The sequence below is a fragment of the Berghia stephanieae genome, chromosome 13 (genome assembly GCF_034508935.2).
Source record: "Berghia stephanieae isolate SIO BIC M18660-M18661 chromosome 13, UCSD_Bste_1.3, whole genome shotgun sequence".
In the NCBI taxonomy this organism is placed as follows: Eukaryota; Metazoa; Mollusca; class Gastropoda; order Nudibranchia; family Aeolidiidae; genus Berghia; species Berghia stephanieae.
In genome coordinates, this window is record NC_088372.1 from 14,390,491 (window position 1) to 14,417,670 (window position 27,180).

The following is a 27,180-nucleotide window of genomic DNA, read 5'->3' on the forward strand; positions in this document are numbered from 1 at the left end:
AGAACTTATCACATCTTAGGATGTCTGAAGACGACAACAAACGACTGAGTGACGTCAATCGCATTGCCTCTTTTAATAGTTATTAACACTATGCGGCTATGTAGTATTGTGGTATGACACTAGCTTTCGGATCGGAAGGTCCTTGGTTCGAGCCTCGTTCGGCGCATAGTTGAATCCTTGGAAAATGCTCTTTACTCACATTCTCTCACCGTACTCAGGTGTGAAATGAGTACCTGGCCGTCAACAGCGTTGTCTCTGTCGTAAAAATTGTAATATCGCCCAACAGGCGTCATGTCTCGTCCTATATGTTACGTGTTGCTGTTGGTCAGGAACCCTTTGTAAAGCGCTTTGAGCACGTTTAGAGGATATTGCTCTTTATAAAAGCTCAATTTGAAAAAACAAATATTATGTGAGTGTTACGACTTTTTTGGAGTTGTCTTGCCAGACTGAAAGGTAAACAATTTATTGGGTCAACCGGTAATTCGGAGGTGTAAAAAAAAACACACACACACAAAATAGAAAAGACATAGCGGTTGATGTTTCTAGGTTATTTACAACGTCTGCCAAAACATTGTCAACAACAAACGACGAATGACATTATTTTTATTTTGTGCCATAGGGAATGAGATTAGCGGAAGAGTAGCGTCCCTTGATTGGACGTCACCCATAGTCTGTGACGTCACCGGCGGAAAAGTTATTAGAGATAGAACGTCATGTTGGTTGTGCGCATGCGTCTCTCGTCCTCGCGGAGGGAGGGAACATTGGCTCCTCGAAATTGGGGGAGAAGTTGCCAGGCTTTTCCACCAGCAAGAGGAGACACTGTGTGACAGCCAATCGGCTTAGGTCGAGAACCTGCTTAACAGCACGCTTAATTTCATCAGTGGGAGCTTTCCACCTGTCCAACATGTACCCCTTGTGGTCAAGAGTCCGAAACCGCAGAGCATCTAGTTGAACGTTGCGTTGTGACGAAGATTCCGGGCGGGTTATCCGCGGTACACGATTGCGGCGATGAGATTGCGTCCTGGATAGAACGTCATAACAGAGTAGTGTGAGAACCATTATAAGCAGCTGCTGCTCTATTGGATCGATCGTCAGTTTTTTTGGTTTATTTTACACATTCAATGATCGAAACTGATAAAAACCAATGTTTTCATTAGTTTTCTATTTTTGTGGCTAATGTCATGAAAACGAGTCCTTTTGGCACATTCTCCTCTCAAATTCATAATGTCATGCCGATCTTTCCTTGAAGGATACAGGGTGGATATAATGCAAATGTTGTTGCTTGAAACTCGAAAAGAAAATAGATAACAATAATAAAGGGGACTCGACGTTTCCATTTAACTTACAAAGACAGATGATGCGGACGCCATGGGCGTTTCAGGTCCAGCTTAACGGCACGCTCATGTCATTAGTGGGGCTTGCCATCTGTACAACATGTACCCGTCGTGGTCAAGGGCCCGAAACCGCAAAGCATCTAGTTGAACGGTGCGTTGTGACGAAGCTTCCGGGCGGGTTTGAGACGGTGCACGAGTGCGGTGTAATGAGTTTGCGTCTTGGATAGATCGTCTTAACATAGTTGTGTGAGAACCATAAGAGGCTGCTGCCAACATAACAAATGGGACACTGAAGTCGAGTAAGAGATGAGAGGATCGTTGAATTGCCTTAGGTTACATGACATCTGAACGCAAAGGTTAAATGCGTACTTCTTTAAAAAAAAAAAAGAAAAATTAAGGAAACTATCCTTTTAGAAAATGATAAGACCATAATGCTGGAGTTTATCGTGGTTTCTGCAGCCGTTATGATTGCTAGCTACCCTTTTAAAAGGACGATGGTGTATCATTAACAACTTGCTGATAGTTCTGACAATGCCTATCTAACAATAGCCTCTGGACAGAAAGAGGAGTTTGGAAATTTATATATATATATATATATATATTATATATATATATATATATATATATATATATATATATATATATATATATATATATGCACGTTGTTAATGATACAACATCGTTCTTTTAAATGGGTAACTAGCACTACTATGTTATGACAATCTATCCAAGACGCAAACTCATTACACCGCACTCGTGCACCGTCTCAAATCCGCCCGGAAGCTTCATCACAACGCACCGTTCAACTAGATGCCCTTCAATTTCGGGCTCTTGACCACGACGGGTACATACAACACATGTAAACGAGGATTGGAACCAAACCCTGTGTATCTGTGAGTATGTGTGTGTGTGTGTGTGTGTTGTGTGTGTGCGTATGTGTCGAATGATATTTCCATTGATCTAACATCATCAACCAAAATAACAAAGAGCATAAATAAAGACAAAAGAAGAATCTTTTTGTTTCTTTTTAATTACTCGTGTTCTTTTCCTCTCACCTTTTACTCTGCAAAGAGTCAGCACTTCATTGAAAAGCTCTTCACAATAAATAAATAATAAAAGAAGAAATACATAAAACACTATTTAAAAAAAATTCTACTTGACTTTTGTTCACCTGGGCGGCAACTCATTGACATATGTGGGTAATAAATGGTGCATGTTTGAATGGAGTTCGTTTATAAGAGAGGTAAATCCATATGCATTATTTTGGCAGGAGCGTTTATATTAGAATGTCGTTATGGCATGCCTGGAGGTTACAGATGCAATCATCACGGATAGATTTCCACAAGGCCATCGATAATGTGATAAATTATTGTGATAATGAAAAGTTAACATTGACTCGTCGCCTCTAATCGGTACAGTTTATGTCAGGAGATCACGATGACGAAAAAATAAATCTAAAGTCAAATTTGATTAGAAATAAATGGTAAAATATTTTATCACTTCGCCCTCTCCTTACCACCTACTGGAAAATCGTCATATTTGTTACGATGTAACCGTCACTTTTCTCATCCAGATTTAATTTCTTTTTGTTATAGTTATAAAAACTTTGACTTTCTGTAATAGAGCCCATATTGTCGAACAATTGTTATATGTAGAATGTGCTTGTTGCGTTTCTGTTTGAGTAAGATATGTCTGTTTTTGTGTTGGGTGGGTATGAAGTTTAGGGGAAAATTCTGAAAATGGCTGGAAAAGGAGAGGGTTAAAAGAAATAAATTGAGGACGCCTGACTCTAACCTCACTGACATCTTACAACGTTCGTAAGTGCCTTTTGCCAGTTATTCACACTTGAGTCGAGTAAGGTCATGTGTGATAAGAGCTTTACTGAGGACAAGGTGGCCAGATAAAATTGAGTCTTTTAAAAGCGCTTTACAAGGGGTCTCTGTCCAACAGCAACATTAACATTTAGTACAAGACATGATGCCTGTAAAGCGATATTATAATTTTTTCGGACAGAGACACCACGCTGTTAACGGCCAGGTACTCATTTTACAACTGAGTACTATGAGAGAATGTGAGTAAAGAGCCTTTTCCAAGGACTCAACTATGCGCCGAGCGAGGCTCGAACCCAGGACCTTCCGATCCGAAAGCGAGTGTCATTCCACACGACCACATAGTCGCACAAATACAAATAAATGGCTTTTGCTTCACATCCTTGAGGCATCGGGTTCGAGCTCCCCACTATCGCCTGGGATATTTTAGTCTTTCATTGAAGTATACCCTGCGTACATAATTCCCCATAGGCATTTTTATTTATTACTTCTTATTTTTATCTTGTATGTACACCAGAACATATCGCCAAAGCCTGGTATTTTAGCAAACGTTGTCACCCATCAGATAGATGATAATATACTCAACAAAGCTTGACTTTGTTCTTGAACTGTGTACAACCGAGGCTCCAACACAAATTGGATGGGTCAATCGGTAGAGCCTTAGAGTATGCTAGTCATACATTAATCCTCTCCATACCAACTACAGGAAAATCGTCACATTCGTTACGATACAACCAACATTTTTCTTGTTCAAATTTCTCTTGTACATCATAAAATTTAAAGAAAATGAACAATGTGTTGTAGAGCATGTTTTGCTAAAGAAATTATATATCGCAAGACCTTTACTGCTATTGTGTCCGAGTGATAAAAATACATTTTTGTGTTAGTTGGGTGTGACGTTTTGGGGGAAATCCTGAAAATGACTGGTAAGGAGAAAGTTAAGCAATCAGGTTCAATACTTAAATTAGATGCAAACACTTGAAACCATCTGACGAGAATGAGGACATTGATGGATGGTATTTATAATGGGTAATCCCAACAGAAGGATGATGAGGGTATGCTGGATGGAAAGAAGAACGAATAACAGCCATACTCGAAGAGCTGGAGGTCATGCCAGAACTACTAAATGTCATTAAAAAGAAGGAAACTAAGTTTTTTTCAGGCACATAAATATGCCGAAACCGATGCACCCTAATGAAAGATTGATTTTGTTAAAGAAAAAATGGAGGACAAACGAGGAAGAGGAAGACTAAAGTCTAGTTATATAAAAACTATCCTAGAGTGGACAGATATGAATGGAAGAGAGCTGTGTGATACCGACAGACGGGAGGAATGGGCGGCAAACATTGAATTGTCGTCGCCGAGTGCGGACATCCAATGCCAATGAGGACGACGCTGGATAGATTAAGAGTGAATTCCCACAGATAATAGACCCAAGGCTTGAGAGCGTGGATAATGATAATTAATATCAATAAAGATAAAAGATGGTGCTTTTACGATGATGGGTGAGATAGGTAACGCATGACGCGTGTTTTGTCTTGCAACGAAGTCAAATGATGTTTAGTAGAAAGAAAATAAGCTTTTATATAGAAAGAACGAAATCAGATTCAATAGCCTGATGTCACGTCGCCCAGAAACGGCGAGCAGCGTGGTTCTAAACAAAGAAAATCGGTACTTTTTATTCTTCATGCTGGCTAGAACTTTTTATATGTCACGTGATTAGAATGTATAAAAGTCAAAACATGATCATTTTTATAATGTTTTTCTCCTCTGGACTCACTTTTATGCTCGTCGGAGAAATATTTCATAAGGGCGTCCGCCATAGTTCCGATAGTTTAGAGCCAGTTACTAAGTAACTATGCGTCATGACGAGGGAAGTGATTTCATGACTGTTGAAGCCTATTGAAGTAACTCAACTCTTTGTTAATGTTTTTCACCGACCGTTTTATGAGTCTTTCTCACTTGATTATTGTATTTATCAGACTATAAACGTTATAAAGGTTACCCATAGTTTTGTGTGTTGGTACTTTATAGAAAGTATGCGCTTGGCTAAGAAGTTCATTACATTGCCATCCGTAAGTATAACGGACCAACACACAAACTATGTGTAATCACGAACGTTTATAGTCTGGAGAATACCGTTTAGTGAGTATTACTCATAAACGCGGATGGCAAAAAACAATGGCAAAGACCAGAGTGACGTCAACTTCATTCCATCTATAACCGGCTTGCGAAATGTTGTGAGCTTTTTGGCTAACCGCAAAGCATCAATAGCGCAATGCCCATTTACACAGAGTCCCACGCCAACAAAACCACTTTACACGTAATACGAGACCTGGTGCTTATAAAAAACAATTACATTTTTTATTTAGAAAAAATAAAATGCTTTTCCCGGCTAGGTAATTATTTAACACATGAGTGCGTGAGAAAATATGAGTGATTATGCTTTTCTACGAACTCAACATTGCGTTGCCCACAACGGTAATCGTACCAAACTCGTTACACAACAAGGCCTCAAATCTGTGGTCAAGTGGACAGTGACTGATCTTTTGTCTTGAGTACCACATCATAGAGATAGAATGTGCTTGGCCAAGGAGTTCACAACATTGCCATCCGGAAGTATAACGGACCAACACACAAACTCTATGTAACCATGAACTTTTATAGTCTGGTTAATACAGTTTAGTGAGAACAACTCACAAACGCGGATGGCAAAAACAATAACAAAGGCCTGAGTGACGTCATCTGCATACTATCTATAATATTATCCATTGGACTCAGGAGTGAGTGAATACCTCCCTATAGGCAATGGAGGATATTGTATGAGCGCACGGGAAATGAAAAATATAGAGCGCCTGACAAGCGATTTGTTGCTGTTTAAGTTGAAGTGAAGTGCTGGAGTGGGGATAATTAAATGAGTTGCTGTGGTGCGCTCAGAGCATGGTGAATCCGTACAATGCTCTAAATACTTATCTATTTATACTTTTGTTTAAAGTTGCTTTCTTTGACCTTATGATAGAGCTGCCAGCACGAAATGCTTCTTACCAAAAAAAAAAAAAAAAAAAAACAAACCCGCAAAAAGTCAAAGAAGAGAACGAAAAATAAATAGATAGACTAAATAGCGACAGAAAAAAAGGAAGAAGGAAAGGTAAGGGAGGAAAGAAGAAATTAAACACCGTCAAATAGGAGATGTGGTACTAAGCTGCTAGAAGCTGTGGGCTGTAAAAAGTAATAAACACACATGAATATAACAGCTCCAAAAAAGAACAAAACACCAAACATGTCGATCTGGAATTTAGTAATGTCTTTATGTCTTTATGGTTCTTTTGTTGTTTGCTGAAGAAGGGTTTTGAGCCCGAAACGTTCCGTGTTCGGTATTTTGTTCTTTTTTGAAGCTGTTGCATTCATTTTTGTTTATTACTTTTTAAATAGGAAATGGACGCTTAACTGGGAGGCACCAATGACGTTTTTCCCATATGAAAACATTGGGTTGGGATTTTCTCCTTGATATAGTACCCTTCTTGTATCAGGTCAAACAAATGAAGTCCCAATATTGAGAGTTTTGGACAAGAACAGGGGAGGTTTAATTTGGTAAAAATTTGTTTTAATGCTTTCTTTTTCAAAGTACGGCGGTATAGAGATAACGAAGTTAACGTCATTCGGGTCTTTGTTAATGTTTTTTTTTTTGCCATCTCTGTTTATGAGTAGTTCTCACTAAACTGTAGTAACCAGACGATAAACGTTCAAGGTTACACATTGATAGGTTTGTGTGTTGGTCCAGATTCCGGAAGGCAATGTTGTGAGCTTCTTAGCCAAGCGCACACGCACTATCTATAAACGCTCACTTTAAAAAAAAATAGACTAGAGCATTTTAACAAAACTTTGGGTACGCGACACTTTCATCTATTTGATATACACAATCTATAGATAGAATGCGATTGGCCAAGGAGTTCACAACATTGCCATCCGGAAGTATAACGGACCAACACACAAACTCTGTGTAACCATGAACTTTTATAGTCTGGTTAATACAGTTTAGTGAGAACAACTCTCAAACGCGGTTGGCAAAAACAATAACAAAGGCCTGAGTGACGTCATCTTCGAACTATCTATAGAGATCTTCAGGATACTCCAGGAGTGAGTCTCCCGGGATACCCCAGATATTAACCCTGTGTTCTATAGATAGAATGAAGTTGACGTCAATCGGGCCTTTGTTATTATATTATCTATAAAGCCAAAGATAACTATGACCCATCGTGACAGAATGAACAAGATGAAAAAAAATCGAATATGAAAATCAGAATGATCAGAATTTAAAAGATTTCTTGAAGTTTATAAAGCAAAAACAACTCTCTTTAATAATGTATTTATTCTAAATCAAGTTAAGCTTAACATTCAATTAACCAGTAGATTTTCGACCAATCAAAACGCAGGATATGTGACACACCTTCAAAGACCGCTCGGACAAATAATATAGCTGGTTGTTTACAAACAATAGAATTAAAAAAGCTGACATCACTCTGCACTTTCTTTTTTCGATCGTTAATTGTGTGATCACTGGATTTGCTTAATTGCCTACTTTAAATATAAACGTTAAATGTTACACAAAGTTTTTAATGATGGTTCGATCAGGCGTTTAGAATGAGTGAGTATTTTAGTTAACCCTCTCCTTACCAACTATAGGAAAATCATCACATTCGTTACGAAACTAGCAACCTTTTTCTTATTCATACGTATTTCTCTTGTACATCATAAAAGTTAAAGAAAATGAATCGTGTGTAGTAGAGCATGTTTTGCTAAAGAAATTCTGTATCGCAAGAACTTTACTGCTGTTGTGTTTGAGTGATAAAAAATGTATTTTTATGTTAGTTAGGCGTGGAGTTTTGGGGAATATCCTGAAAATGGCTGGTAAGGAGCGAGTTAAAAGCATATCACTAATGGTAAATTCGTGTCGTTTGATTCGTTTAGTAGTAAAAAATAAAAACCATTGTTTACATTCGTGGGGCGTGGCTATCTTCCATTCTTATTGACAGTATGAAGTTGACGTTACTCATGTCTTTGTTATTGTTTTTTGCCATCCGCGTTTATGAGTAATGCTCACTGAAGTGTATTAACCGGACTATAAACGTAAATGGATACACATTGTTTTGTGTGTTAGTCCGTTATACTTCCGGATGGCAATGTTGTGAGCTTCTTAGCCAAGCGCTTACTATCTATACACGATCTCTATTTTTAGCATCTTGGTCATTCTGAGATAGTACTGCATTGAGACGATTGGTCACACGCGTCTTATTACAACGTAGTTGTTTTTGGCCACGCTTATTAAAAACGAATGAATAAACAAACAAACAAACAAAAACGAAACAATAAAAACAAAAAACAACAACAAACGCATAAAAGATAAGGACAATATCCAACCATTACCAGATGTGATGTGTTATTTGGATCAGGCCCAGTGGAAATTGATCTCAGGTACCGCGATAAACAAAGAAATAAGAAGATAAACAAAATCAAGGACTTCCTCCCCATAAAACACTTTATAGATAGTTCGAAGATGACGTCACTAAGGTCTTTGTTATTGTTTTTTGCCATCCTCGTTCATGAGTAATGCTCACTGAACTGTAATAACCACACTATAGACGTTCATGGATACACACAGTTTTGTGTGTTGGTCCGTTATACTTCCGGATGGCAATGTTATGAGCTTCTTAGCCAAGCGCATTCTATCTATACGTTCCACAGAGAATAAGATTGGAATGTGTCCTTTACTGAGTGTATCTTAATCGGCGGATATGTGGTTTTGTGGTATGACACTCGCTTTCGGATCGGAAGGTCCTGAGTTCGAGCCTCGCTCGGCGCATAGTTGAGTCCTTGGAAAAGGTTCTTTACTCACATTCTTTCACCGTACTCAGGTGTAAAATGAGTACCTGGCCGTTAACAGGACTCAATTTACGCCATCCATAGCATGACTCGATCCAGCAAATCAGCAGTTTGAAGGCGAGTGCCAATACCACTGGACCACAAATCAACATCTAAAGATAAACGAAAGCCAGACTACATTCATCATCTATAAAGATAACAAACACTTAATATTCATATTTTCTCTTTTTCACAAATAACAGAAGCCAATATATCGTGTTTCTTTGACGATACAAATCACATTTTATAGATATCAATAATGATATATGGATAACTCCAATAAATGTCAACACGGTATATCATATTACACCCAACAGATATGGTTTATATTTGGCAACACATCAAACAAAGTATTTATTATGAAAAGAGGAAAATGTTACAGGGGAAATAAATAGCGTTGTGTCCTGTTCTCTGAGACAAAAATAGTTTCCTATTTTGTCAGTGAAACGCATCTGATTGTCTCCACTTTAAGTACATATTCAGAGCCATATAGACCCACGGATTCGAAGTTTATCCCGGTTTCTATAACGTGAGACGGACAATAAAATTGTTTGCTACCCTTTGGACAGGACGCTGGTCTATAGCAATGTTATTTTTCCGCCAGCTCTAACAGACCCAGCTACCCCAATCATTTCTGGGTGGACATAGGATTTAATAAAAAAGAAAATATCGACTTCACTCGGGATCGATCCCTTTCCCTTGGCCAAACTTCAATCGAAGGGGGGGGGGGGGGGGGGGGGGTTGTGCGCATTTTTTTTCTTCAAAGAAGGGGTGGGGGGGGGGGGCGCAATTAGGCAAATTTATAGGAGGGGAAAATGGGGTTGGGGAATAGAAACGCGAAGAGAGAGAGAGAGAGAGAGAGAGAGATAGAGAGAGAGAGAGAGAGAGAGGGAGAGGGAGGGGGGAGGGGGGGGGGATGCGCGCGCATTTTGGGTATTTTCTAATTAGGCGAGTCAAGATGTGATTTATAAACGGCTTTCTTTCAATCAAATAATATACTGCCAATAACATATCAGCGATAGCAGATAACAATCTGTGATATCTTTTTCGCCGCCACATATCGTGATCTGAAATTTAACGGTAGAGTACCTTTGTATTAAAGCCTGGCAATGTGTGTGTGTGTGTGTGTGTGTGTGTGTGTGTGTGTGTGGGCGGTCCCGATACATTAGATCATTTGCCTCATTAAAGAAGGGACAGACCACACTTCTCCTTGTCCACCCATCAATGATTGAAAAGCTGTCTTTTTCAGTTTTTATACCAAAAAAAAAAAAGTATATTGATAGTATGCGCTTGGCTAAGAAGCTCTTAACATTGCCATCCGGAAGTATAACGGACCTACACACAAAACTGTGTGTATCCATGAACGTTTAAAGTCGGGTTAATACAGTTCAGTGAGCATTACTCGTAAACGCGGATGGCAAAATAACAATAACAAAGACCTGAGTGACGTCATCTTCGAACTATCTATACGAGTTTTTCTTCGACAGAGTAACAGTACTGAATGATGAGAATACGATCCACATAATACTAAAGCGATTCGAACCCATGATCTTTAGTTCCGAGGACCAGTAATTTCTCTTTAAGCCATCGACTTGTCGTGCTATTCATTTATCCCAAGTTGAGTCAAGATTTTTATGTTTACCCCTTGTCTCCACTCATCAGTGATGAAAGAGTTGGATTTCAAAAAATAAAAAAAATTAACCAAATGGAAAGTATTTCATGTTGCACTACCGTTTTATACAGAGGGTAGCAAGAACTTTTTATCATCAGTTTAACACTGTCGAAAATCAGGGCGAACTCCGTTGCCTTGGACCTTTGGATTAAGTGCACGGCTTTCCCTTTTCTTTTTTTCTTTCTTTCTTTTAAAAAAAATTCTAATCTGCTTATTCTAATTTATTCTCATCATACAAACATACGAGTATGAGTTGATTTTAAAAGCCTTTTAAACGATTCTTTACTGAGAGATGTAAAATGGCAGTAAAACAAAGATTTACAAATTCTGCGGTCTATAAAAAAAAATACCCATTTATTAATAAGGATCATAAAAGATCATCAACTCTCTTTATCTGAATGTACGAGCTAAGCAAAGAAAATGCCAAAATAATAGACTTGAAAAGAAAAAGAAAGACAATGAAAAACACAAGCAAACCGAAACTACAACTCTATTAGTTTGTTTAATATCAAATCCTTACAAGGTCATTTTAGGTATAAATATAGCTTTTAAAAAAAGAGAAAAAAAAAAACTGAGTGCAGTTCGACAACCTGTAATCAGCGCACTAGAGATAAGATACATCATATCAACGACTTCAACAAAAACAATACGGAAAAACAATGACTGCAACAGCAGCAAAAAAGAAAGCAACAATAATGACAGTAACAAAAACACTTGACCTTCCTAACATGCAATTTTCATCATCAAATAAACACAATGATAAAAAAATCCTCATAGAAAGAATGTGTTTCCTCCATATTGTTAAAGGGTGCATTTGCCAAAATTGTTTTTGTCTTGTTTTTCGTACCGAACTTATACAAAAGTTATCTTCAAAGAAACGTATTTATTCTGGATGGTTAAAGAGTGCGTTCTATGATCAGGAAACTAATGTGTGGTGCCTTACTTTAATTCTTTTTTTTTTTTTTTTTGGTTTTTATGAGAGATATTTATTTCAAGTCTTTGTTAACTTGTATTTGTCGTTCTTGCCATGTTGTGTATTTGAGTGTTCAGGTAGCAAATGTCTGTTTGGTGGCTGGAAGGACAGAGAGAGAGAGAGAGAGAGAGAGAGAGAGAGAGAGAGAGAGAGAGAGAGAGAGAGGGGGGGGGATGGGGGGGGGGGGGAAGAGTGTATGACAAACGCACACAAATTATACATAAAAATGAAAAATGCCCAAACATGTGGAACAGAAACAGAGAATACGAATGGGGTTGGGGAATAGAAACGCGAAGAGAGAGAGAGAGAGAGAGAGAGAGAGAGAGAGAGAGAGAGAGAGAGAGAGAGAGAGAGGGGAGAGAAGGGGAAAAGAAAGAGAAATAGAGAGATATAGAGGGATTGACAGAGATATATAGATGTATAGATGGAGAGAGAGAGAGAGAGAGAGAAAAAGAGAGAGAGAGAGAGAGAGAGAGGGGGGCATATAGATAGATAGATAGATATATAGATAGATAGAGGGGGAGACAGAGAAAGACAGAAAGAAAGAAAGAAAGAGAGCGTGGGAAGAGAAGGGATGGGAACATTTTTTTTTCAACTGAAGGCATATTAGGCTACCTGTCCCACAGATCACGAACAAGTTTAAGGTTTAGGCCAGTTGGTTAAGTGGACAAAGCACTGCCTTTAAACTGGATCACATCGACTCGTGCCCTACTGTCGACACATCTAGCTTTTTACTTCCCCATGAAACATTCATAGTTACTCGTGAATTGGCAGGGACGGCTGGTAATAATGGGCAGGGTGGGCAAATACCAGCCTGTTTTTTCAAGTTATATGCTGTATTACCAGGTCCGAAATAATCAAATCTAAATTAGATAATTTCAAAAGTTACTACTTAAAATTGATACTTTGTACTGAAATCAATTTGTGTGTATTTTTGATAGATTGCGAATCACCATGCATCCCGTAATACATAAACCAGGATACGCTCCTGTTCTTTTTATCACCCCCCCCCCCCCCCCCCAACCACTCCACTCCACTCCGCCCACATCGTCATCTCATCGTCACGTCGCCTGACGGTGATTTTGCTGTCTGGCCTCTCTAGTACTAGGTCGGGCTAATTCAAATGAGCCCACCTTATTAACCAGTGTACACTAAATAGAGATTTTGGCAAACGAACTTTTTCTTATTTATTGCCTTACTTGTGCTGGGAAGGTTCCAGTATTGAATTAAATTTATTAATTTACTAATATTATATCAATTTAGTATTAGTTTGTGTTGTTTTAATATATTTGTTTATCCATTTAAATTATTTCTTTTTTTCCCCTCGTTTTCTTTAGTGTTTCTCAAAACTCATTTATTTAAATTGTTTTCTTATTTGTTTGTTGTTGTTGTTGTTGTTTTTTGTTGTTGTTTTTTGTTTTGTTTTTTAACAAATTAATTTGTTAATTCTTTTTTTTTTTATTATTCTTAAAGTAATTACCGCTGTATTTTTATTGCCAGACTAAATATTTTTGCAAAACAATGTAATTTTCTATTGTATTCCCTCTAATAAAACAAAACACTTTTATTCAAAAGTCACGACTAAATAAATATATAAAATACAACCACCATTTTGGTTTTCTCAACAATTGAATTAGTATACGAGAAATACTCTTCTGAGTAAGGAGATAGTTGAATTCTAAGTTATAGAGGAAATACGGAAGGGTGGGCAGATTCCGTACTTGCCCGTCCTGAAGCTAATACATACATAAGATGGTTCGCGATGAAGAGGCGGGAAGCAAGGGATTGGTTGGGTAAGGAGCAAAGATAACACGGTAATTATTGTGACGATAGTCAAACGAATACATGAGGAGAGATTGGTAACATTATTTTGTCTTAATTATATTGTATGAAGTATTGGCGAAAGCCTAATATTAAATAAATGTTGTTTTTGTTTGTCTTATTTTGACTATGGAACTGATACTGATACTTGTCATAGCAGACCTGCCTACTTTAGATAGGAAAATAAAAATCGTAGTTTTCAGGGCTAATAAAATCGTAGATATTTTAACTACCCTTTAAAAAAATCACCGGAATTTTCGTCTGTTTTGATAGATATCAAATTTTAAAAAACGAGAAAAAATAATTGGAAACGTAATAATGATGGTGATGGTGGTATAGTGGTAGCGGTGGTGGTAGTAGTAATGATGATGGTAATATTATTATTATTATTATTATTATTATTATTATTATTATTATTATTATTATTATTATTATTATTATTATTATTATTATTATTATTATTATTAATATTATTATTATTATTATTATTATTATTATTATTATTATTATTGTTATTATTATTATTATTATTATTATTATTATTATTATTATTATTATTATTATTATTATTATTATTATTATTATATCATTGTTATTATTATTGTACGTATTGGTGGTATTACTATTGTTGTATTTTTTTTTGGTGGTTATTAATGGTATCAGTTTATTGTTTGGTCCCATTTGCCATTATTTTCCACTTTCATGTATGTGGTCATCAAATTGTATGATTAATTGGCGAAAGCCTAAGATTGAATAAATTTTGCAATATCGTATGGTAACCATCATTGTCGACGACATCGTCGTTGTCATCATAATCATCATCACCATCATCATCATTAACAACAACAACAACAATATTAACAACAAGTACAACAATAGAAATAAAAACAATATCAACATCACCATACAATTTCCGTCATCGTCTCCACAACTATCATTCTAACCAACAGCACCACCAAAACCACTACCATAATTACCCCTCACCGCCTCGTCTTCCTCCTCCTCCTCCACCACCACCACCACCGCTACCACTATTCAACCACTACCACCACCGGCACAATCATTCTGACCACCAAGACAGCAGTAAAAATTATGCAATTTGAGCTCTGAATGAAACTCGAGTCATATCGCTGTTGTTGCTTCTCCATGAAAACTTTAAGGTTACTACGTACTACTGAAAACCAGAAATATGTAAAAGCAATATTAATATCGCCGTTGAGGGATTAAAGCATCTCTTTAATTTTTCGAGTGAAGGAAATGGACTTGTATTGTCAAGGTGTTGTCGCATTATGTCTCGTCGCTTTATTTTTTAGTTGTATTCTCTTTCGTGATTCATTTTTGATTACGTTTGGAAGAATTAAAATCTACTGGTATTGTCATTTCATTGTGAATGTGATTATTGGTGGTTGAAATATTTTTTGTTTAAAGGCGAAAAAAAATTCAAAAAAATTTTTATTAAAAAAAAAACAAAAAAATAAAAAATAAAAAATATATATCATATATATATATATATATATATATATATATATATATATATATATATATATATATATATATATATATATATGACCGAATCCTCTTTGCCCAACCACTGTAAATAGGCTAGAACCGCCACTGATTGGACTAGCTCTAGGTTTATCTCGGTCTTTTCTCGAAATGAATCCTAAAGAGAAAAATTCCCCTAAAATTAAATTTGAATAATTAATTTAAACTAATTATTTATTTGTTGTTTTTATTTATTTACTTTTTTGTTAGCTTATTTATTTATTTAATTTCTTATTCACGAACACACCCACATCCCCCCCTCCACTCACACGGCCAACACACACACACACACACACACACACACACACAATATATATATTTATATATATATATATATATATTTATATATATATATATAATATGATCAGGAAACTAATGTGTGGTGCCTTGCTTTAATTCATTTTTGGTTTTTATGAGAGGTATGTATTATATAAACGAGTACTAATTTCTAGTTAATAAATTAATTGAATTGAAACATTGAAGTAAACACAAATCCGAATGATGTTTTGCCATTATAATACGTCATGTTATTGTTTTAACTCTTGAAATGTCACCTGTCCTATAGAGTGACTAGATCAAGGATGCAAGTGACAGGTAAGCAGCAGTTGTTACCTAGAAAGAAAACACCGTCAAGGTTATTGTGTCTGACAAACCCATCAGGCCAGATTCTTTCCCTTCGTAAAGGTTACGGCCCTGGATACCGACAACGAATTTTATTTTCTCGCTAACACTATTGGTGTTTTTTTTTTTTCTTTTTAAATTATAGTTCAATAAACAGTTTAGCACGTCTGCTAACGTTTTATGACAATAACGTATTAAGGTACAAGGTTAAATAAATAATTCATTGTAATTATTGTAAGGTTTTGTGGTCTTGAGGCATGACACTCGCCGTCGGATTGTAAGAGCACCGGTTTGATTCCCGCACTGAGCGGCCATACTTGAGTCCTTAGAAAAGGCTCTGTACTCGTATTCTCTCACCCTACTTATGTGTATAATGAGTACCTGGTCTTTAACAGCGTTGACTCTATGGGATAAAAAAAAATGTAAATTCGTCTTACTGGCGTTGTGTATCGCTCTAAGTGCTATGTGTGTCTGTTGGCTAAGGCCTAAATTAAAGCGATTTGAGAAAAGCTCCATATGATTCGTCCAACTGGCTATGATGAGGAACTAGATTTCCACTGTAAGGTGGCTCAGCCCCCCCCCCCCCCCCCCCCAGGGCTCTTTTTAAAAAACTAGTAGCATCACAAATGATAGATGGTACCAAAACATCCTTTTTATAATTAAAGAACTGAAAGTGTGTCAATAAAACAGTGAAAAAAATAACGATAAGTGTTGAATTCAATTCATTCAATTTATTAGACGAAGAAAGATATTATGGACTGTTTCCCTTTTTTCAACAAAACACAATGAATAAACAACCTAGTATCTGTCTTCGTCTAATAAATTGAAGCTTACAATTCAACATTTATCATTATTTTTTCCTTCGAGCTTCAAGCAGTAACGTTTTCATAATAAAACAGTGCCTAACGAGCAGAGAGAGAGAGAGAGAGAGAGAGAGAGAGAGAGAGAGAGAGAGAGAGAGAGAGAGAGAAAGAGAGAAAGAAAGAGAAGAGAAGAAAAGAAAAGAAGAAAGAAAGAAAGAGAGAAGAAGAGAGAAGAGAGAGAGAGAGAGAGAGAGAGAGAGAGAGAGAGAGAGAGAGAGAGAGAGAGAGAGAGAGAGAGAGAGAGATTCAACACACACACAAAAAATAAATGAAAAAAATAAATTCCCAATAATAGACTGCATCGACTGGGGATCGTATCCCTTAATTGTCACTTTTATAATTAACGGAGTTTTTTTTTTTTTTAAAGTTACCTTAGCTCATATTCTGCACGGCCCATTCTCATTCATTATACCAAGTGGTTGACGGGCGCTTACGATATAGCCTGAGAAGTACTAAAATAATGGGCACGATCTATAGATAGTTCGAAGATGACGTCACTCTGGTCTTTGTTATTGTTTTTTGCCATCCGCGTTTATGAGTAATAATCACTGAACTGTATTAACCCGACTATAAACGTTCATGGATACACACAGTTTTGTGTGTTGGCCCGTTATACTTCCGGATGGCAATGTTATGAGCTATTTAGCCAAGCGCATACTATCTATATTACATTTCCATGTGCTCGAGGTCATTGGTCACATTGCAAAGTGTGCTCAAAATGACCCACATAGTGAAAAGTGTTCACAATTTAAGAAAAATCCAAATTGGTCCTTTTGCTCAGCATGACTGATGGGTTTGTTTACAACTTTAATAAACAAAGGAGCGTGTTTAGATGCATTGAGAAATGTCCAATCGTTGTACAGCAACAAATCATGTGATTGATGACTAGGTTGGACGAAAACATGAATATAGATCGCTCCCACTGAACAGCAGTAAGTGGAAATTAATGAAAGAGTGAAATACAGATGGTACGCGCTTGATATTAATGTTTGTTGTCATTTCTTCCACAGCGAGATAGGGGTGATAGGCTTTTACCAAATTCTCTCAAACTCAAATGGTGTAAGACTGCTTAGGATAATAATAATAATAATAATAATAATAATAATAATAATAATAATAATAATAATAAAATAATAATATAATAATAATAATAATTAATAATAATAATAATAATAATAATAATAATAATAAATTAAATAATAATAATAGTAATAATAATAAAATAATAATAATAATAATAATAATAATAATAATAATAATAATAATAATAATAATAATAATAATAATAAACATTTATACCGTGCATCTACCTTTCAATGGACAGAGGACTCTGAGTACACAAGAAGTGATCATAAGATTATGCCTATCTTCAGATGGGTATGTAAAACCGTCCACATAATGAGCCTTCTGGATGCTAGGCTTTGGTCTTGGTCTTTAACATGGACACAGTGTAAAAATACTTGCATATGGTCGTACAAATTAGCCATTCTATGAGTTACTGTATTATGATAAATGCTCACAAATTGATTCAGTGGTTGGTTGACATGCATGCAAAATAAAAACCCCATTGACAGTGAGTACGAAAGTAAGTAGATACGTTTTGTCATCATTGTTTTTTGACAAGTGGGCGGTGTTTTAAATTACACTGCACCAAGAAGCTCAGTTGGTAAAGTGTAAAACTATCGTGTAAATGTGCTCAGCAGCTCGAGTCGTTGTTCGTCGTCAATACTTAGTTTCAAGTTATTCAATCTAGGCTTCGCCATATATCAACAATTGATGCCAACATACATGAAGTCGAAAAAAAAAGGAAAAAATGAATAGAAAAAAAAATAAAAAAGGTAATTGGAACCAAAAAATAAACTGATACTCCACACAAAAATACAACAATCGTAATACCATCAATAGGAGTTAGGAGTGGTTGGGAAGCAAGCAGTGACTTCAGTAGACAATGGAAGCAAGTCTAGTAAGGAAAAAAGGAGTGATGTCAAAAAAACTGGTTCCAGTCTCATTGAGAGTGTAAATCAACCACTCTGTTAGAGGACTGGACACATTCGTGGTGTAATTTTGATCCTATGGTTTCGGAGTGATGGTATATTATTTTCTAGTCTAAATATATATGCTAGTCTTCAATTTTAAAAAAAAATCATCTGTTCTCGCTCTGTTGCGTCAGGTAATCTTAATAATCTGCCTATACATCCTGCAACAAAAATAGTTATGCCACCTTATGATTTAACATGTAACCTATTCGTTGTTAATTTAGTCCTCCGATGAACTGGTTACAAACACACTTCCAATGAATTTGGAACAGGAAGAGTAAGAGGTGAGACTTTACGACTTCTCTATCCTATTTAGTTGGCGGAAATCTTTCTTTTTTTTTACGACAGGAGGGATTGTCTTCGTCACACATTCTTCTTCTAGGTTCCATGCCTGGTCCAGGCTTCGGATACTGCATGAATTATCTCTCTCCATTCCTCCCTGTCTCTTGCTTTTTCAAACAGCTCTTGGATTGTTAGGTTGGTGAAGCCCTTCAGTTGGTCTATGAGTGTTTTTCTTTGTCTCCCCGGGCGCGTTTACCAGGTATTTTTCCACAACTTGCCAGGTATTCATTCTTATCTTTCCTTACTATGTGTCCGAAAAAGGATAGTTGTCGACCGCTATTAAGGGCATTAGTTTCCTTTGTTGGTATGTGATAACAAACAGTTTGTGAAATTGCTGGTTTGACATTTAACAAAACGGGACAAACCGGCTCCAAGGTCGATTTTATTTTAAGAATTACCCCAGTATTCGTTTCACTAGAGAAGTGACGAGAAGAAAAAAAACCTCAACAAATTATTAAACTGATGGTCATGAACACACAAATATAAATATACATAGTATGCGCTTGGCCAAGAAGCTCATAACATTGCCATCCGGAAGTATAACGGGCCAACACACAAAACTGTGTGTATCCATGAACGTTTATAGTCGGTTTAATGCACTTCAGTGAGCATAACTCATAAACGCGGATGGCAAAAAACAATAACAAAGACCTGAGTGACGTCATCTTCGAACTATCTATAATATAGATAGTATGCGCTTGGCTAAGAATAATAACATTGCCATCCGGAAGTATAACGGACAAACAAACACAAACGTGGTCGATTCTCATGAAAATTACAGTTCGGTTCATACAGTCAGTGAGCATAGAAAAACGCGATGCAAAAATCATTAAAGACTGAGTGACGTCATCTCGAACTACTATATATCACAAACGCAGGTGATTTCCTCTCTGGCTGGCTAAAATGACAACAAACGGGAGTACTGACGTCAAACGAGATCAATAATATGTACTTTCTGTCCTCAAAGGTGGAAAAAAGTAGTCCTTCAGAGCCATTAGGCCCATAGAGCCGGAGTTTATCCCAGTTTCTATAGCGTGAAACTGACAATAGCAACTGCTTGCTATCCTTTGGATAGGTAGTTAGTCTATCGTAAAGTACTTTCCGCCAGATCTAACAGACCCAGCTTCCGATTCATTTTGGGCAGACAGGAGGATCAGAACAAATCTCGCTGCACCCGGTTCATCTCGTCCTAGTGTTAAGCGAGTACTCTACCTACTGAGTTATCGGGACCCCCCTCCAAGGTGAATCGGCCCTTTAGATTCTGTTTTTTTTGTTTTGCCCCTATCCCCTCCCAGGCCTCCCTTCTGCCCATCTTTTTCTTATTATTCTCACGAGCATTTGTTTTTTGTAAACGTACAGACATTTATTATTTAACCTCCTCTATACTGAGTGGTTTATTTTAGAAAGAAAATTATTTTAAAAAACAAACCTTGAGTACAATATCCACTGCCCAAAGGAACATGTGTTTGCTGTAAATATTTGTTGGGTTAGTAGTAGTAGTAGTAGTAGTAGTAGTAGTAGTAGTAGTAGTATAGTAGTAGTAGTAGTAGTATAGTAGTAGTAGTAGTAGTAGTAGTAGTAGTAGTGTGTGTATAGTAGTAGTAGTAGTAGTAGTAGTAGGTAGTAGTAGTAGAGAGAGTAGTAGGAGGAGTAGTAGAGTAAGAGTAGTAGAGTAGTAGAAGATAGTATAGTAGAGAGAAGAGTAAAGAAGTAGAGTAGAAGTAGTAGTAGATAGTATAGTAAGAAGTAGATAGTATAGTATGTAGTAGTATAGTAGATAGTGTAGTAGTATATGATAGTAGATGAGTATGATGAGATAGTATGTATGATAGATATAGTAAGTATAAGTAAGAGTAGTAGTGTATGTAAGAGTTTTGTTTGTTTTATTTCATTGTTTATGAAGAGGAGAGAGGAGGAGAGGATGGAGGAGGAGGAGGCGGAAGAGAATAAAGAAGAAGAGGAAGAAGAAGAAGAAGAAGAAGAAGAAGAAGAAGAAGAAGAAGAAGAAGAAGAAGAAGAAGAAGAAGAAGAAGAAGAAGAAGATGATGATGATGATGATGATGATGATGATGATGATGATGATGATGATGATGATGAAGAATAAGAAGATTAGTATGTTATCTTTTGTACACCTGGGGTTTCTCGTTTTTTTTTCATTTATCAATTGAAGAGCCCGTCCTTATCGACAGACAAGTTAAACACACAACTACTTCCTGGGTACTTTGAAGTCCTTGAACACTTCTAAGATGCATTTGCTGTTGTCGATTAACAACAAGATGTACCACAAGGACCAAGTCAACAACATGCTATTATCTGACATTTATTGAAACTGTCTCAAGTCATTGAGAAACACAGACAAAGGTGTAGGTATTAAAAGCATTGATCGTTTATAAAGTGTAATATCCACTAAACGTACTCAAAGCGCTTTACAAAGTGTCCCTGGCCAACAGCAACACTTAACATGTTAGACGGGACATGACGCCTGTTAGGCGATATTACACATTTTTTTCGGACAGAGACAGCGCTGTTAACGACCATGTACTCATTTTAACTCGAGTACGGTGAGAGAATGTGAGTGAAGAGGCCTTTCCAAGGACTCAACTATGCGCCGAGCGAAGCTCAAACCCAGGACCTTCCAAGTAAAATGTCCACTGTTCTACCGCTTGATCAATAGAACCAACACAGAAAACTATGTGTAAACATAAACGTTAATAATATGATCTAGATAATAGTGTGATGATAAGTCACCCTTTGGGTGCTTTAAAAACAATAACAACGATCATTCACGTTATTGTATATAAACAAACGGCTATGTTTGTCCGAGTACGTGTGAAGGTGTGTCACTAATTCCATGATTTGTTGGTCAAAAATCAACTTGTAAATTAACTCCTTCATTTGGCAAAAAAATAATAACAAAGACCTTGGTGACATCAACTTTTATTTATAGGCACGCTCTAAAGGTGACTAAAGACAGAACCTTTTAGACATAAGGCCCATGGTTTAAACTCACAATATTACGATTCAACATTTAATCGTCAACTGAGCATTGGTATGTGAGGAATCGAAAAAATTATAAGAAACACAACAAATCAAAAACAATTGCAACATAAACAACGACAAAATCCCTCAGCAAATACAACAACACCAAAAGCAGCAGCAACTACAACAACAACTACAACAGTATCAAGAACGATCAAACAACAAAAAACAAAACAAAAATACAACAACAAACAACGATAATAATATCAACAACAGCAGCAGCAACAACAAAAACCATAACAACAACAACAACAACAACAGGAGCAACAACAACTACTACTACTGCAGCAACAGAAACGATAGCAACAACACCTGCAACAGCAGCAGCAACAACAACAAGAACAATACGACACTCTTGTTGTCAACAACTAAAAATTCATTTTAAAGCAGCCTGTCCCGAAATCCGCTAAGTTACTACCTTATACTTAGACTTGTTCAGGTTATGTCCTGAACAAGATGTAGAAGAGATAAGTACGTGGATTCCATGTTTTATCTTCCCACTTAGGCCTATTTAGTATTGTGAAGAAGTGTTGACGATGCATTTGTTGTGTGGGTTTTGGGAGCCACGCAGTGCTGGGTTGGCATTTCGCGCGGGACAGGACAAGCAAGTAGTGGGGCAAGGATATGAATGAGTTGTCTACATTCCAAGTTCCTTTTTACGAAATATTATGAACTCGGGAGAGTGAGAATGGAATGGTTCGTTTTACAGAAACGAAGTTAGAAAGAATAGAGAATAGAAGGAAAGAGAGGAAGAAGATTGGAGGTTGTTTTGAGGAGAAGGAGTAGTAGAAGTAGTGTAGTAGTTAGTAGTATAGTAGTAGTAGTAGTAAGTAGTAGTAGAGTAGTAGTAGTAGTAGTAGTAGTAGTAGTAGTAGTAGTAGTAAGTGTAGTAGTAGTAGTAGTAGTAGTAGTAGTATGTAGTAGTGTTAGTATGGTAGTAGTAGTGGGTTGTATTAGTTGTTGTAGTGTAGTAGTATGTATGTATTAGTGAGAGAGAGTATAGAGAAGAGGAGAGAAAGGAGGGAGGAGGAGGGGGAGGAGGGGGAGGGAGGAGGAGGGGAGGGAGGGAGTACGAGGAGGAGTACGAGGAGGGCAAGGACGAGGAGCAGAATGAAGAAAATTAGGGCAGGGAAAAGATCGTTGGTTCAGTCAAGTGGTTATACTCGTATGAAAACATCAATCGTTCTGACCTACTAATACGTTATTGGGGGACCTAACATTTGTTTGTGTTAATGATTGACGGACGATAATAAATCATGTATAAAATAAAAGATAAATAGAACAGACATGTCAGATAGATGGACAAATAGATGGCTGATTGAATAGATGGGTCACTGATGCCACCTCAATCATTTCGGGATGTGGTTGAACTTGACCTTCGTAAACTCATGGCCTGATAGTAACCCAAACAAATTCGTCATAAAAGAAGAAGAAGAAGAAGAAGAAGAAGAAGAAGAAGAAGAAGAAGAAGAAGAAGAAGAAGAAGAAGAAAGAAGAAGAAGAAAACAAAAATAAAAATGAAAAGATTAAAAAAACAATTGTCCTTCCTCTAGGACATCATAAGATAACGTCGGCTTGACATTCCATGAAGGAATATGGATAATTCATCAAACAAGACGTCTGATGTCAACAGGAATCACCCATGTTGTCCAAGTGAGAAAATCGGGGGTTAATAAATAATCTTGCCCAAGGAAAAAAACGAAAGTGCCTGAAGCGGGACTCGAACCCGGGACCTTCCGGGTCACAGTGCAATGCCTTAACCACTCGGCCACTTTGCCCCCCCCCCCCCCCCTTAAATCACAAGGGAAAAAAAAAAGAACTAATTGTGAGTTGTAATCAATAGCTTAACCAATAAAATCATTTGCTTCCTCAATTATTATTAACGACTAGTATTCCAAAGGTTAGCCCAATTCAAAACATGGTAGAAGGTCAACGGAGAGGAGGAAGCCAAAGGAATGTGTGGCTGGATAACATCAAGGAATGAACAGGATTGACGCTGTACGAGTTGACAGAGAAGGCTGATGATTGAGATATTATGTGGCACCTGTAAGTGACGGCTGCTTCCCCCCCCCCCCCCCCCCCCCCCCCCCCCCCCCAGAGTTCCCCCGACGACCATCTTGGTCATGGGACCAGAGTGATTGAGTCAAATTCTTCAAAACTTGACCTTTTATAAAGCGTAACATCACTTCACTGTGCTCAAAGCGTTTTACAAGTGGTCCCAAGCCAATAGCAATACATTGCTCATATCTGTGAGGCGTTATTATATAGATAGAATAAAGTTGACGTCACTCAAGTCTTTGTTATTGCTTTTTGCCATCCGCGTTTATGAGTAATTCTCACTAAACTGTATATTAACTACGCTATAAACGTTTAAGGTTACACATAGCTTTGTGTGTTGGTCCGTTATATTTCCGAATGGCAATTTTGTGAGCTCCTAAGCCAAGCGCATACTATCTATATTTTTCCCAAAAGAGCCAATGCTATCTTCAACAAGGTACTCAAAGAGGGGAAGAGAACATAATGTGAGCTTGCATCGCCTACAGCAGGAATGAATCAAACTCTACTGAAGGTGATTGTCAAACCACTTGACCACAAAGTTGAACAATATGGAATCTCAATAATTCTTGTACTGTTACGTGAAGATTCGCAAGAGAAAATTAGCAATGAAAAAGTAAACCAACAAAAAAAAAAAAAAAAAAAGATTTGAGCTTTTATACAGCGCAATATCCACTATAAACGTGCTCAAAGCGCTTTACAAAACAAATGTAGTATTATTAATGTCCACTCTGAGTTCAATATTGTTTTTTTTTTTTTAATAGGAATGTGGAATCTTACAGAACGTCTTTTAAGAAGGCATAAGTTCAAAGATAACGTACTCAAATAAAATAAAAAATAAGGTTTTAAAATTGTTCAACTTTTATCGTTAAAAAGTTGTTAAAGATTGCCGGAGTTACGCCTAGTAAAGTGATTCAGGATAAGTGGCAAGTGATTCGAAACGGGGAGATAAAATGAAAACTGCAGGCAATAATAATATAATCTATATTTTTACGGGAATTCCCGAACATTAAATTAACGAAAAGTCTTGCGAAGTTAAAAATCTAAGATTTTCATAATGATCATATTTAGGTCAGTTATGATTTTTGTTTTCGTTTGTAGAGGTTAAAAAAAATGTTCTTATTATTTGTGTCAATTTGCGAGAGAGAGAGAGAGAGAGAGAGAGAGAGAGAGAAAGAGAGAGAGAAAGAAAGAGAGAGAGAAAGAAAGAGAGAGAGAGAGATAGAGAGAGAGAGATATAGATAGATAGATAGATAGATAGAGAGAGAGAGAGAGAGAGAGAGAGAGAGAGAGAGAGAGAGAGAGAGAGAGAGAGAGAGAGAGTAGTTTTGCGGAATTTAAAAAGGCGAATAAAGTCTTAGACTAAAAAATAAATTTCGTAATTTCATAATTTACGAGTTGGTTTGGAAACGCTTTCATATTCAGCTTACGAAACGAGCGCGGGAATCATGAATGCTCTCTCTCTCTCTCACACACACACACACACACACACACACACTCACTCTCTCTTTCACATACACACACACACACTCTCTCTCTCTCTCTCTCTCTCTCTCTCTCTCTCCATCTCTCCATTATATTTTACCAACTTAAATTACAGAATCCCTGAGTTTTCTACAATTTGAAGAATCAAAGTTGAATCCATAAATCTGTTCCCAATTATAGTATTGTTACCCAGTGTCATCATCATCATCATCATCATTGCCTTTTTCACCCTGGGTCAGGGTATAGGCCACAGACAAACAGTTTCCATCCTTCTCTATCCTGAGCCAACTTTTTTTTTTATCTCATTCCAGGTCTTACCACTTCTCTGTATATCAGCTTCTTTTATTCCTTAATAAATTCTGTAATTCCAGAAACTTCGGTCGCCCAAGCTAAAAATAAAAGGATTTGGTTTGCCTGTCTGCGTTTCTGTAACGATTCGAGTTTAACGGAAAAGGGTGTTAACCCTTTGCCAACGCCCAACCTGGAGGACCAGTGTCCTGACTCTTCATTTCCTACCCCGACCATGCATTTACTCCAAATTGTTGAATTAAAATTATTTCCAACAGTTAAGTGACGGCGGTATCGTACCTACTCTTAATAGTTTACAACAGAAATATGGACTGCTTTTCATTTTTAGTGAGAGGCTGCCTTTATTCTCATCCCCCCCCCCCCCCCCCCCGGGCCGATTGGATTACCGAAAAAAACGTCGCCGGCTTTTTGCGATTTGGATTTGATTGATTTTTTTTTTAAACTGTGCAACTTGTGACAAGAAACTTAACAAATTACTTCATTACAACCTTCGGATTAAGCATAAAACAATTGTGGACTACTATTATGAAGACTAGCATCCTAAACTAGGGGGATGAGAATAGTCACTTCGTTAGTGAGATAATAAATATAGATATTACGTAATTAGGAAACGGCCGGTTTGAAAAATATGAGCGACAGATCCTTTTTTTTCTGTATTTTTGTCTTTCCTATTTTTTTGGGAATTCATTTGTTTTGTTTTTAAAATTTAATTTTGTTGTTGTTGGTTTTTTTTTTTGAATTTTTAAAATAAAATAATTTCTGTTTAGCTTGACTGCATGCAGAACAAATTCATAAATAAATGATAGATGTTCAATTCATTTTTATTTTTTTTATCGTTTTCCTTCCAATATTCTTTGTTTCATATCCTTCTCCTCATTTTTGTTTCTATTTTCTTCTTGTTTTGTTTTTTGGAAAAAAAATGATCCTTTTAATAACAGAGAGCGATAGTGTTCTTTCCTCCTCTGTGAAATAAATTATATATATTATAAAAATTTTGAATATTTCATATGGTACAGAAAAACCAAGGATTGATTCGTTGACTGATTAACTGATTAATTTATTTAATGTAAGATTAACAGACCAATTGATAATGATGATAATTTTTGGTGTCGAATTGCCACAGTCGTAACAAATTGAAAACGAAATGAATATGTTTATGTTGTGTATATCGCACGTGTGAAAGAAAGAGAGGAAGAGAGAGAGAGAGAGAGAGAGAGAGAGAGAGAGAGAGAGAGAGGAGAGAGAGAGAGAGAAAATAAGTAGGGAGTGAAATATCTGTTCAATGTTACAGTTATCGTTTAACGTTATAACAAGTGTAACTAAATGACAAATTGCCA

At 36.8% G+C, this 27,180-nt stretch overlaps 1 protein-coding gene across 1 annotated transcript in view; it reads right to left on the reverse strand.

Moving 5' to 3' along the window:
• The window catches only part of LOC144958476 (uncharacterized), a 192,836-nt gene that overhangs the window by 165,195 nt on the left and 461 nt on the right, over window positions 1-27,180 (reverse strand).